Below are 13882 nucleotides of genomic sequence, written 5' to 3' on the forward strand. Positions count from 1 at the left end.
GTTTGCAAAGTTCTGGGCAACAGAGAACTAGGTGACAAATGGGAGCTGGGTACAGGGCACTTAGGGTGGTTAGGGGAGCTTGACACCAAAATATGTTTTTCACTCAGTCCACTCAAGGAGGTAAAAACTTCTGTAAGCCCATCCGAACCAGCTGAGAAGGGACGGGGGAGGGGCAGAACACCCCACCACACCCAGAAAGTGCCTGTTTAGGACCGCTGGCGTGCGGTTTGGGTATTCTTAGCTTTACTGCCACATCTCTGGAGCGACACAACAACCATGCAAGTAACCCTGCCACTGCCACCCCCATCCCCAAGACAAAACTCAGGAAAGCAAATCTCCCATTCCTCCGGTCTGTCTGCTCACCGACCCTCAAAATCCTCCCAGCACCTGGAAGAGCAAACTGACCTCGGGCATCCTGGATGAGGTTCAGCAGGGCCTTCAAAACCCCCAGCAGAAAATTCTCCCCAGGTCCCTTGTCCCTCCCCGCAGCCCCTTCCCACTTGCTCAGCGGCTCGTGGCCCCACCTTCCCGCAGTTACACAAACAAAAACTCCAGGAGCACAACCCCAGCAGCACGCTGTGCGCGAACGCGCCAACACACACTCCCTTTTCCTGCCGCCCCCACCCCACAGACACCCTGGACACCCCACTCCAGCCCCGTCCCTTCCGCCCCTGCAGCCGGGGCTGCTCATTTCAAACGCCAATGCCATCAACCTTCACCCCCGAAGAAGACCAAACCGGTGCTGGGTGGCTCTGTGCATTTGTCAGTCCCCTTGTGGGTTTCTCCCCGCGGCCCGGCGCACGGAGCCAGAGCGCCGGTGTCAGCCTTCGGGGGGAGTCTGGGGGGCGATCCCTGCGCTCCCAGCCCCGGAGCTTCCGGGAGCCCCCGGCCAGCCCGCACCCCGCTGCCCGCCGCGTCCCCGCGCCCGCCCCCGCCGCGGCCGCAGCCCCCGCCGGACCCGCGGGCCGAGCGCTCGGACCCGGACCCGCTCGGCCATCAGCAGCAGCCGCCCGCCGGCGCTTCCTCCGCTCCGCCGGCCTGCGGTCGCCTCCCGCCCGCTCCCGCCCCAAACCAACAAATAAACACAACTTTTTATGAAAAGAAAACAAACTTCAGCGACGTGACTCACCTCGGGTGCAGCCGGCTCCTGGGCAGGAAGAGCGGCCCGGGGCGGCGTGGGGAGCGCGGGGAGAGCCGCAGGCACCACACCGCGGACACGCACCCGCACCCCGCACCCCGCACCCCGCACCGGGACACCAGTCGCGCACCGAACCGGGCGGCAGCGCGGGAGCAACAAAGGGGCCAGGGGTGCGGGCCGGAGCGAGGGCGCGTGCGGCTGCGGCGGCCGTGAGTGTGAGTGAGTGTGTGTGTGTGTGTGTGTGTGTGTGTGTGTGAGAGAGAGAGAGAGAGAGAGAGAGAGAGAGAGAGAGAGAGAGAGAGAGAGAGAGAGAGAGAATGTGTGAGTGTATGTGTGAGTGTGTGCGCTCGTGTGTGCGCGCGGCTGACCCGCGGCCGGGCTCAGGGTCCCCGCGGCGGGCAGCGGGGGCAGCAGCAGCGGCGGCGGGAGGACCCGGCAGGGGACGCGGCGCCGGGCGCAGCCGGTCCCTCCATAGGGAAGAAGCCTTTTGGATGACTGAACTCGCAGACAATATCTCCTTTGGGCTTCTCCTGCTTAGGAACCTCCCATTGCCGCGCGAGGAGGAGGAGGAGGAGGAGGAGGAGGAGGAGGAGGGGGGCCGAGGAGGCGGGGAGGAGGGGGAGGAGCAAAACGGAGCAAAGAGAACGTCTTGGAAAGGAAGCTGGAAAAAAAAAAAAAGTCTCCCAAACTCAGTTTTTCTCCCCAACACCCATTTTCTGTTGCGCCTTCGTCTCGCGCTTACCCCAACTTCTCTCTTTCCCATACAAATGGGGGTGCCCTCTGCCTTCCTCCCACAGCCCCGGCACCCACTTTCTCCTTAGCTTAACCTCAGACCCTCGCTCTCAGAGGCTATCCTCCTCTCTCCAGTCTCTTCTTCCCAAGCTTTTCTCTGACATCCCTCCTCTCCATAGTCTCTCCTTCATGCTGCAAACTATTGACTAAATCACTAAAAGCAAACTTTGTTATTAAACTTGTGGGTCCCCCCCCCCCCGCCCCCTTCCCAAAGTTCGTTAGCAACTGTGGAGAAAATAAGGAAGCCAGTCCTGGGGAGGCCCCCAGGCCACTCTCCCGGACCCTGGGTGGATTGGAGAGGGAGGGCTCGCCATCCTCTTGACAGCGCCCTGCCCTGACCTCCATTCATCATCCCAGGATGGAGGAGCAAGGCGAAGGAGGAGAGGGGGAGGGGCGAGGCGCTCCGGAGGAAAGTTATCTCCGTGTGTGCAAGTGAGTGTGTGAAATCCTCTCTATAGTGCTGGGCAGAAAACATTCAGAATAGCGGTTCTCAAACTTGGGTTGCATTAGGAGGTTTCTTAAAACAGGCTGCTGGGCCCCACCCCCAGAGTTTCTGGGTCTGGGGTGGACCCAGGGGAAGTTTTATTTCTAGTAAGTTCCCAGGTGCTGCTGCCACTGCTGGTCCAGGGCCACATTTTATTTATTTATTTATTTATTTATTTATCTATTTATTTATTTTTAATTTAAAACTTTTAATTGATTTCGGAGAGAAGAAGGGAGGGGGAGAGTGAGAGAGAAACATCAATGAGAGAGCAACATGATTGGCTGCCTCCTGAAGCCCCTACTGGGGATCCAGCACGTGCTCTGTCCTGGAATCCAACCAGCCACCTCCCGGTGCATGGAAAGACGCCCAACCAACTAAGCCACATCTGCCCGGCGAGGGCCCCATTTTAAAAACTTATTCAGGGTATTGAGAAGTCAAACATATACTGAGTTGGTGGCATATTAGGTCCCCTTTGAGGATGAAACATAAATTGTGAAGGGTAATTTCATACCCTTATATGGCCATTGAGTAAACCAAGATCCAAAAGGGTTAAGGTGTTTATTCAAAGTGAACCTCGAGTTTGTGCAGAGTGGGAAGGAAGGTGACCTGGGAGTTGGTCAGGCAGGCCAAGAGCTGGTCGGACGACAGTGTTGCCCTCCCTCCCCCTGGGAGTCAGGAAGCCACTGCGTGGCTTTGAGAAAGTCACCACCTTTCTGGGCCTCTGGGCCTCAATTGTGTTTTCTTTAGTTTCTCATCAGTAAAAATACATACTTTATGCTGAGCATATGATTTTAATAGAATCTGAATAGAAAGATGTTTAAAAGGGCAATGTAAGTACATTTTATGCATTTTCAACAAGATGAAAAAGACCATGAACCCCCTCTTTGAACTATACATTTGTATCCTTTCTTCTCTAGTTCCTTCCCTCTCCACTACCTGTCTCTCTTAATCGCCAACATTCTCCCTCTAACATTCTCCAAGACCTGTTTCCCCCCCTCCCCACCCAGTCAATTATGATGTTAGCTTCTACCTTCTCACCGTCCTCCTTCTGAGGCACCATTCAGGCCTACAACCCCTGGGATCCACTCTGGGTACAGAACTCTTCGTTTCCCAAGGGAATGGGTCAGCCAGCCTTCCACTACACTGAACACACTCCCTTTCCCTACAGCCCCACCAAGGGGATCCTGCTGCTTGTTTTTCAAAGATGATTCCAAGAATCACTGGCAATGTGGGAGTCCAATGAGAACAGGATACATGAAGTTCTCACTGATTCTTCAATTTCCTATATATAGGAAGATTATATATGCACTAGTAACTATACTATTATAATAAAAGGGTATTATGCAAATTAGACAGGGATACCTTCTGGACATCCTTCTGGACAAATCCATGGTGGCGGAGCTGAAGCAGAGGCGGTTAAGGGTGAGCAAGCTAGTGGGGGGGGGGGGGGGGAGGGACAGTTGGGGGCAATCAGGCCAGTAGGGGGTCAGTTGGGGTGAGCAGGCCTGCAAGCAGCATGGTTAGGGATGAGGAGGCAGGCAGGCAGGTGAATGGTTAGGAGCCAGGTGAATGGTTAGGTCTCCGATCAGGCCTAAACCCGCAGTTGGACATCCCCTGAGGGTTCCCAGATTGGAGAGGATGCAGGCCAAGCTGAAGGACAACCACCTCGTGTACGAATTTCATGCACGGGGCCACTAGTGTGTGATATATATATATATCAACATCTCCAAGATTTCCCTTACCCCTTCACATTGTCCTAGAACTTACTCCCTCTCTTTTGGCCTTTGGTTCTCACCCTGGACTCTGAGTCAAAGAGTCAAAGCACCACAGAAAACAAAGATTATCACAGTCTGCACCAACACTATTTAGCCAGGAGAAAAACCCATGGCCTTGTAATGAGCAGAAGAGTCCCTCCATCCCAGGCTGTTCACAAGGCTGTTCATCTTTCCCATACAGTTCAGACAGAATGCAGATCCCAGCTTAATTGAGAGGGCTTAATTCTGCTGCAGTTGGTGTGGCTCTTTGTATTAACATAATTATGTTTGTTATTTTTTTTAATATATTTATTGATTTTTTACAGAGAGGAAGGGAGAGAGATAGGGAGCTAGAAACGTCAATGAGAGAGAAACATCGACCAGCTGCCTCTTGCACACCCCCCACCGGGGATGTGCCCGCAACCAATGTACATGCCCTTGACTGGAATCGAACCTGGGACCTTTCAGTCCACAGACCGACACTCTACCGCTGAGCCAAACCGCTTTCAGCTATGTTTGTTATTATTATTCCTGTTGAGAACATTGTATCTCTGAACTCTCCCCCTGTCCCTTGCTAAAGTCTCCCTCCCTCTCTCCCTCTCTGTTAGTTTCTGTATTCTAACCCTCCCCACCCCACAGTAGCCCTGAGCCATCTTATTCAGAATCTGGGATTCTGGTAAGATGCTTTCTGCTGCTCTTCACTCTGCTGTTCAAGGTGACTGCCCTCTGGCATCTTGTTTTCTTATGGGCTTTCTGAGCTCCATCAAGAAGGAAGCATTTAGCATGGAAGTGATCACCACATTTATTATGTTTGGGGGCAGGCAGGGACTGTAGGTCTAATAAGTCACCACATCAGTAAGGTGTGCAGAGTAACTGCAAGGAATCCCAGGGAGTGAGGTAAAGAGAGGGGTGTTCCCATCTCAGTGTGCTGAAGATACTACTTGTATTGTAAAAATAGAAAGCTAGGTTTGTGAAAGCGATCTGGAGATGATTATGCTGAGAAAATTACTATGATGTAGACAAAGAATAATTTTCTCTCTGTTCAATATAAATCTGTTCTACCCAGAGGGAAGGGGGTTTGGGTGAAAAGGTGAATGGATTAAGAAGTGCAAATTGATAGTTATAAAATATAGTCATAGTGATATAAAGTATAGCATAGGGCAGTGTTTTTCAATCTTTTTTGGGCAAAGGCACACTTGTTTCATGAAAAAAATCACGAGGCACACCACCATTAGAAAATGTTAAAAAATTTAACTCTGTGCCTATATTGACTATATATAAAGTAATTCTCTTGAATAGGAATCAAATAAACACAAAAAAAGTATTTTATAATTACTTTATTATGAAATATTAAGTAAACAAAATAGTGAAAAATTATAAAATTCTTGTCTTGTCTGCACCTACGGCACACCAGGCAACATCTCGCGGCACACTAGTGTGCCGTGGAACAGCGGTTGAAAAACGCTGGCATAAGGAATATAGTCAATAATATACATATAATATACATATTATAAATATATATATAAAATATACCATACATGGTTATTATATGATATATATAATATCATATAATAACCATGTATGGTATCAGGTTGGTATATCAGGGGGAACAATTTGAAGGTGTATGATTCACTATGCTGCACACTTGAAACTAATACAAAATAATTTGAATGTAAACTGCATTTGAAAAATAAAAGTTGAAAAATTCTAAACACGTCATATATATATATGTATGTATATATATATATATATATATATATATATATATATATTCCTGATTATTAAATATGCTCATTGAAAAAAATTAGAAAAGCACAAAGAAGGGGGAAATCACCTTAAATCCTACCCAGGGATGACACTGTAACCAGACTGAGATGTTTTTCTAGTTATTTTTCTCTATTATTTTTGTTTCTCATTAATACAAATACATACTTCATCTACATTGAGTATATGAGTCTAATTGATCAGAATTGGAAGATATTTTACAGGGCAACGTAAACAGATACCTTTATTCAATATTTTGTAGTACTTTTTTCTTACGCATTTCGTAATTTTGGCAGGAGCCAGTTTCTTTATTGATTTATCTGGTACTTGCATATTTTGCAAAATTGTGTCCATTGCACAGCATATACAAGTAGTTACCTTACTTTTTAAATTTAATATCCTGTGATTCTTATCTCCAGGTCATTAAGTCTTCTCTAAAGTTTAACTTTAACAGCTATGTACTATTCCAGCAAAAGGAGAGATTGTTATTTATTCCTATGTATACTAATAAAAGGATAATATGCTAATTAGATCGGACATCCATCTGGGTGGCAGGGGCTGAGGCAGAGGCGGTTAGGGGTGACCATGCCAGCAGGGGAGGGCAGTTAGGGGCTACCAGGCTGGCAAGGGAGGGCAATTAGGGGTGACTAGGTCAGCAGGCAGAGGCAGTGAGGGGCGACCAGGCTGGCAGGCAGGGAAGCAGTTAGGGCGATCAGGCCAGCAGGGGAGTAGTTAGGGGTGATCAGGCCAGAAAGGCAGCCGTTAGGGATGATCAGGCTGGCAGGCAGAGTTGGTTAAGGGCGATCAGGCCAGCGCGCAGAGGCGATTAGGGGTGATCAGGCAGGCAGGGGAGCAGTTAGGGGCATTAGGCAGGCAGAGTGGTTAGGGGCAACCAGGCAAGCAGGCAAGTGAGCAGTTAGGAGTCAGTGGTCCCGGATTTCGAGAGGGATGTCTGACTGCCAGTTTAGGCCTGATTCCATAGGGGTCAGGCCTAAACTGGCAGTCGGACATCCCTAGACGGGTCCTAGATTGGAGAGTGTGCAGGCTGGGCTGAGGGACTCCCCCACATTCATGAATTTCATGCCCTCGGCCTCTGGTTGTTATATATTTAGATTGTTTCAATTTTTGTTATGATCATGCTTTGCAGTTGACTGAACATCTTATCATAAACCTTTATTTAAAACTAGAGGCCCTTCCCCCGGCTGCTGGCACTGGCTTCCCTCGGGCACCTGGAACCCAGGCTTCCCTCGCAGCCCCAGCTTTGTCCGGAAGGACCTCTTGTCTAATTAGCATGTTATGCTTTTATTATTATAGATTCTGATTATTTCCTAAGGGTGAATTCCTAGGGGTAGAAGTTTTGGATCAATGGATATGTAACATTTTAAAAGCTTTTGATTGGTATTGCAAAATAGTCCTCTAGCGGCCCCAATGTACATTTTAAAAAAATATATATTTTATTGATTTTTCACAGAGAGGAAGAGAGAGGGATAGATAGTTAGAAACATCGATATGAGAGAAACATCGATCAGCTGCCTCTTGCACTCCCCTACTTGCACATCCGCAACTAAGGTACATGCCCTTGACCAGAATTGAACCTGGGACCTTTCAGTCCGCAGGCCAACGCTCTATCCACTGAGCCAAACCGGTTTTGGCCCCAATGTACATTTTCATCTCTTGGATCTCAACAACAAGATCTTCAAACACAAGGCCCCAAGCGGCCTTGAATTATCTAGTTTGGAAGATTGCACTGGCCAGATAAAGAAAACAACTCTCCAATATTCAGTACAGTGGAGACAGCACCCAGGTGGGAGGAGTTAAACAGTAATTGCTGACTATGGGAGCTTTATTATATTCATGATCTTATTTAACCTCTCCAACAACCCTCTGAAAAATAACCTAAAGTTTATTGAGCACCCGCCTCTCACAGCCTCTGTCCTGGGTTCTGTGTGCACATTCTACATTGAACCCCCACAACCACCCTTTGCTGTAGGTTTGATTATCTCCACTTTACAGATATGGAAAATTAAGTAGCTTGCCTAAGATCCCCAACAACTAAGTGGTTGTACTAATTCCAGAGCCCAAGGTTTTTCCAGTCCAACACTGTTTCTCTGCAACTGTTTCATGAGTTACAGGCTACCAGATGAAGAAAGAAAGGCACATTTAGAAGATGCTTGAATTTTGTCAAGCCATTAAGGTGCCTTCAGTGGGTTTCCAAATGACCGTTGTTTTAAAGGGCATCCATTTAATTGTAATTAATAGGAGAGTCCAAGGATTGTATACCTTAAGAGAATGCAGTTCAATGTATGAATAATGATTAAAGTCTAGATACTAAAATTCACAGTACCGACAGTAATTAGCAAATTGACTTTTGTATACATTCCCACTCTCAAAGTTGATGTTTGGATAAGGACTTTTTGTCTTGATCAGAGGTGCTAGAAGTAAAATATTTGTGAATCCAACTTCGTGTCTCAAATTCTAGCTGTTGAATGTGTAAAGTTTACATTTATTACGGCAATGTTGCAATTCATTTTAAAAAATAAGTTCAAAAATTAATTCATTAATTTATTACTTGAAAAGCTAGCCCTCGTTTTTTGTTTTTTGTTTTTTTTCTTTAGTTATCTGAGTTGACGTCCCTCCCCGTGCTGGGCACCACAAGGGCTGCTGGAGAAAGAATATGCACGGTTGCTACAAAATATTTGATGGCTGAAAGAAGAATGATAAATGAAAGTATATGATTGACCTCTGCAACAATTAGTAAACAATGCAAGACAGCATGTAATTAAAGCCTAAATTGCATGGTTCAGGCAGAATTACAGGTAAGCCTGGTACAATGCCATCTTCTCCCCATACAAATTAAGCTGGCTGGGACTGACTTCTCTAGCCCCATGCTGCCAACTCAGGCTTTCCTGCTGGCCTTATGTTCTACTGTCCCTGGGTTCCTTGGAGCTCCCTACAAACAAGGGTACCCTAGGAGAGGATGACATGAAAAAGCAAGATTGTGGAAGCAAGATAAATCTGGGTTTGGATCCAGCCTTGAGCAAGCTGTATGAGCTTGGACACTCTGAATCCCTCTCTTCCATGAACATTAGAAATAACGCATATGAAGTCTTTCTCTCATACTGGGTCATCTGGTACAAAACTATGCCAGTTGTTTATGGCCAGTGCTTGTTATGATTAGTCAGTTCCCAGTCATGTCCATTGTGTATACAGAGTGGAGCTAAAGTATGTTTAGAGTAGTGAGTACTCACATATAAACCAGTGTAAACCTACTGTTGCCCCATCCTGTGTATAGCCTATATAATAAAAGTCTAATATGCAAATCAACCAAATGGCAGAATGACTGGTCACTATTACATGCACTGACCACCAGGGGGCAGATGCTCAATGCAGGAGCTTCCCCCAGCCTGCAGACCCCAGGCCAGCTAAGGCCAGCTAAGGCAGGTGGCAGCAGGGTCCCTCCACACAGGGAGGCAACCAGAGGTGGTGGTGGTGGGGGGCAGGGCTGGCAGGTGAGTGGCGCCAGGCCAGCCAAGGTGGGCTCCAGTGCGCTCCCCCCCCAACCGCAATTGCCCGCTGGTCACCCCACAGATTGACTCTGATCGCCAGCCAGGCCTAGGGACCCTACCCATGCACCAATTTCGTGCACTGGGCCACTAGTATCCTATCTAATAAAGAGGGAATATGCTAATTGACCATCACTCCATCACATAGATGGCTGCACCCACAGCTGAGGCCAAGTTCCCATAAGGAGCCTTAATGAGCAATCAGCAGGGACCTGAGGCTACACCTTCCCTGGCCCTATGGGGCTTGATAGGGGACCTCAAGCCCCACTCCCCACCTGGCAGGGCTTGACAAGGGCCTCAAGGTGCATTTTCTGTGCTGGTGCTGGGCTAGGGGACCTCAGGCTGCTCCCCCTGCCCCAGCGCCAGGCTGGGGGACCTCAGGCCATCCCCCCCACCAGGTGGGGTTTGATGGGGGACCTCAAAGTGCACCCCCAGTGTTGGGCTGGGGGAACTCAGGCCATGCCCCTGCCCAGTGGGGCATGATAGGGGACCTGAGGCTGTACCTCCCTCCCGTGCTAGGCCGGGGGATCTGAGGCTGCACCCCCACACCTGGAGGGGTTTGATGGGGGACCTCAGGCTATGCCCCCCCACCCAGCTGGCTTAACAGGGGATCTCAGGCTGTGTCCCCCACTTGGTGGGGCTTGACAGAGGACCTCAAGGCATGTCCCCTGCCCCTGGTCTGGACTGGGGGACCTCAGGCCATGCCCCACGTCCTGGTACCAGGCCAGGGGACTTGAAGCTATACCCCCTGCCCAGCAGGGCTTCACAAGGGTGAGACTGGCCTGGTCTGGATCTAGCCTAATGGGAGAGGGGAAGGAGGTTGCCTGCATCTCACACAATTTTGAGGTGCATGTGGGTGGGACTTGACTCTGGGTCCTGTGGTGAGCTCCAGATATTGACAGGAGGAAGGTTTTCATATACATTTTACTAATTTTCTTTCATTTCTGACACTTCTATTATAGAGAAAGGGCAAATAGCAATATTAAATTATTTCCTCTAATTAATCCCCTTTTAATATGCACGGATTTCATGCACTGGGTCACTAGTTTAATAATCTTTGGTGAGCACCCCATGGTAGTTATTCAGTAAAAGTTTGAATCAAAGGTGAAGCTATTAGAGAGAAATGAAAAATAGGATAATATAAGACCATTTCTGTGGCCCATGGTACATGCTTGATTTTTGCACACTCTTTAAGTAGAATCTGTCTGTTACACTGAGTTTTAAGAGATTCCTTTATTCTGATATATCAGAAGCAAGCACAGGCCCCATTTAGTCTCACATGAAACCTCCACCTTCCTCAACAACCTCTGTTTGTCCCCCCAACCTCTTTCACGTGTTAGGCTGAGAAACTTAGATTCTGGAGCTGCCCAGACTCCAGCTGTTTAATATTGTGTGACTGACGGAGGGAAGGGGCCCAAGAGACTCCAGATGAAAGCAAAAACTCAAAGAGAACTGAACCTCTGAGCTTTGATACCCAACTCAGTGGGTAACAGCCTCCGTTAAATTTGTTCAGTCAGCCATTTAAGAGGGAAGGAAGGTTTTAGTGACCGGTTGCTTCCATGGAGGGGTATCAATGTTACAGGGACTGAGCAGAGCAGAGTCAATGCCAAAGCTGCCCTTGCAAGCTCAGAGACAGGTAGTGTGCTGACTTGTTTTGCTCCTAAGATATTATTTTCTTTTTCCTTAAAGAGGTACCGGGACTTTTTGGTCACAGCAACAGAAGATGACTGTGCCCCACCCTAACCCTTCTCCACCCCACTTCTTTGGGTTCTTACCTCAGGGGGAAGGCCGTGAAGAAGGGAGGGGAGTTGAGAGGAAGACAGAGATGCTGGGGCTGGGGAAGAGGCGGGAGCCTCCCCATTGCCTCTTTGACTCATTCAGAAACTAATTTCATCTTGTTTGCCTTCTACTGGTGGGATTCATCAACCAGGAAATGGATTGGCTGGAGGCTTGGTGGGCCCAAATTGAGAAGCATCTTACCTCTACCAGGAATAAGGAAGGACTAAGAAAATGAATCATACAACCCACTGATTTCCTCATACGTAAAAGCAGAAATGAAAATAAAATCAAACCCCTAAACCTTGTCTTTTTTTTACCCAGGAGAGATGAAGATGGGATCAGTCATGTTACTACCTTACTTGAAGTTCTTTAGTAGCTTGCAGCACGTTTAAAAAACAAAACAAAAACACTTTTAAAAAATTTATTTCAGAGAGAGGAAGGAAAAGGAGATAGAAATATCAATGATGAGAGAGAATAACTGAGCAGCTGCCTCCTGCATGCCCCCCACTGGGGATCGAGCCTGCAACCAGGACATGTGCCTTGGACCTGGAATCAAACCATGACCTACTGGTTCATGGGTTGATGCTTAACCACTGGGCCATTCTGGCCAGGCCCAGCATCTAGATGGGGCAAGCACTCTCTACTTTGGCCCAGCCTACTTCTCTAGCCTGGCTTTTCAGTGGCCCTGCCCACCTGTATCTTATGTTCCCACCACCTTCATTCCCTTCCTCAAAGCACCACATGATTTCATGCTTCTCATCGGCCTGATTTCTGTCCTCCTCTAAGCACTTTCTTCTCTTCTGCACTTACTTATCTCCCACTTACTTTTTAAGACTTCCCTCTAACACATCCCCTCCAGGGACACTTGTCTGAACCTCCCTTCTCCCCCCCCCCTCCCCAGCTGTCTTCCCATGGAACCCTCTTCTTACCTCTCCTGCAGCATCTATCATGAGCTCTGCAACTGTAATTGTGGGTCCATCTGACTTCTGCTCTTGACTGAAATATCCTCAAGCACAAGGGCCATCCCTGTTTCATCTGTATACCCAGTGCTTAGCACAATACCTGACACTTGTGGGTGCCCAATATCCAAATATATCAAGTGGATGAATGAGTGAAGAATTTATAAAATCAGGTATCTCTCTCACAGCAGTGGAAACCTAATGGATCCACGTGGTCTGGAATGTTGAAAGACTGCAATAACTGATACTGCCCAATGGGTGAAATCAGTTTTAAAACCAGGCCCCTGGCTAAAGCAAGGGAGACTGATTTGTTTTAGATACAAAATGAAATGGGTATTATACAGTATTTTTAATTTAGACGCTAATGGTATTTTGAAGTGATAGCATATCATTGATTTTTAGTTATATTGGTCGGCAACTAAGTAATTGCGGGTTTTCACACATATATGGCTTCAGTTGAATTTTTAGGTTTGCAGACGTAGTACAAATGTAAAACACATTTTATTATTTGATAGTTGGCTATTCAGCTGTTAATCAGTAAAAAAAGTTTTTTGATCTGTTTTGTAGTTTTCGTTTGGCATTCGTTAAAAAATGGAAAATCAAAAGGAACATTTTCGTCATATTTTGCTTTTTTATTTCCTCAAAGGGAAAAACGCATCGCAAGCTCATAAAAAGTTATGTGCTGTTTATGGTGACGAAGCCTTAAAAGAACGGCAGTGTCAAAATTGGTTTGCCAAATTTCGTTCTGGTGATTTTTCACTCAAAGATGAAAAACGCTCTGGTCGTCCAGTTGAAGTTGATGACGCCCTAATCAAAGCAATAATCAATTCGGACTGTCACAGTACAACACGTGAGATTGCAGAGAAGCTTCATGTATCACATACATGCATTGAAAATCACTTAAAACAACTTGGCTATGTTCAAAAACTCGATACATGGGTTCCTCACGAACTGAAAGAATCACAGTTAACGCAACGCATTAGCAGCTGCGATTTGCTAAAGAAACGTAATGAAAATGATCCATTTTTAAAACGACTGATAACTGGCGATGAAAAATGGGTTGTTTACAACAATATCAAGTGGAAAAGATCGTGGAGCAGGCCAGGTGAACCAACTCAAACAACATCAAAAGCTGATATTCATCAAAAGAAGGTTTTGTTATCAGTTTGTTGGGATTACAAAGGAATTGTCTACTTTGAACTCTTACCACCCAACCGAACGATCAATTCTGATGTCTACATTGAACAACTAACGAAATTAAACAATGCAGTTGAAGAAAAGCGGCCCGAATTGACAAATCGAAAAGGTGTTGTATTCCATCATGACAATGCAAGGCCACACACATCTTTGGTCACTCGGCAAAAATTAATGGAGCTTGGTTGGGATGTTTTGCCACATCCACCATATAGTCCTGACCTTGCACCATCTGATTACTTTTTGTTTCGATCTTTACAAAACTCCTTGAATGGTAAAAATTTCAATAATGATGATGATGTCAAATCGTACCTGATTCAGTTTTTTGCTAATAAAAACCAGAAGTTTTTTGAACGTGGGATTATGATGCTGCCTGAAAGATGGCAAAAGGTCATTGATCAAAATGGGCAATACATTACAGAATAAAGTTATTTAGTTCCATGAAAAAATTGTCT

At 46.9% G+C, this 13882-nt stretch overlaps 1 protein-coding gene across 4 annotated transcripts in view; it reads right to left on the reverse strand.

Moving 5' to 3' along the window:
* Window positions 1-1433, reverse strand: part of BOC (BOC cell adhesion associated, oncogene regulated) — a 76502-nt gene extending 75069 nt beyond the window's left edge. For 2 of the 4 annotated variants that reach the window (XM_084873972.1, XM_084873971.1), the window contains exon 1: window positions 1130-1433. The gene's annotated coding sequence lies outside the window, so the exon portion shown is untranslated. The remainder of the gene's footprint in view (window positions 1-1129) is intronic. The other 2 variants (XM_084873974.1, XM_084873973.1) reach the window with 1 other exon arrangement.
* Between the last annotated feature and the right edge of the window lie 12449 nt (window positions 1434-13882).

This window comes from Pipistrellus hanaki, assembly GCF_964339955.1.
Source record: "Pipistrellus hanaki genome assembly, chromosome: 2".
NCBI lineage: Eukaryota > Metazoa > Chordata > Mammalia > Chiroptera > Vespertilionidae > Pipistrellus > Pipistrellus hanaki.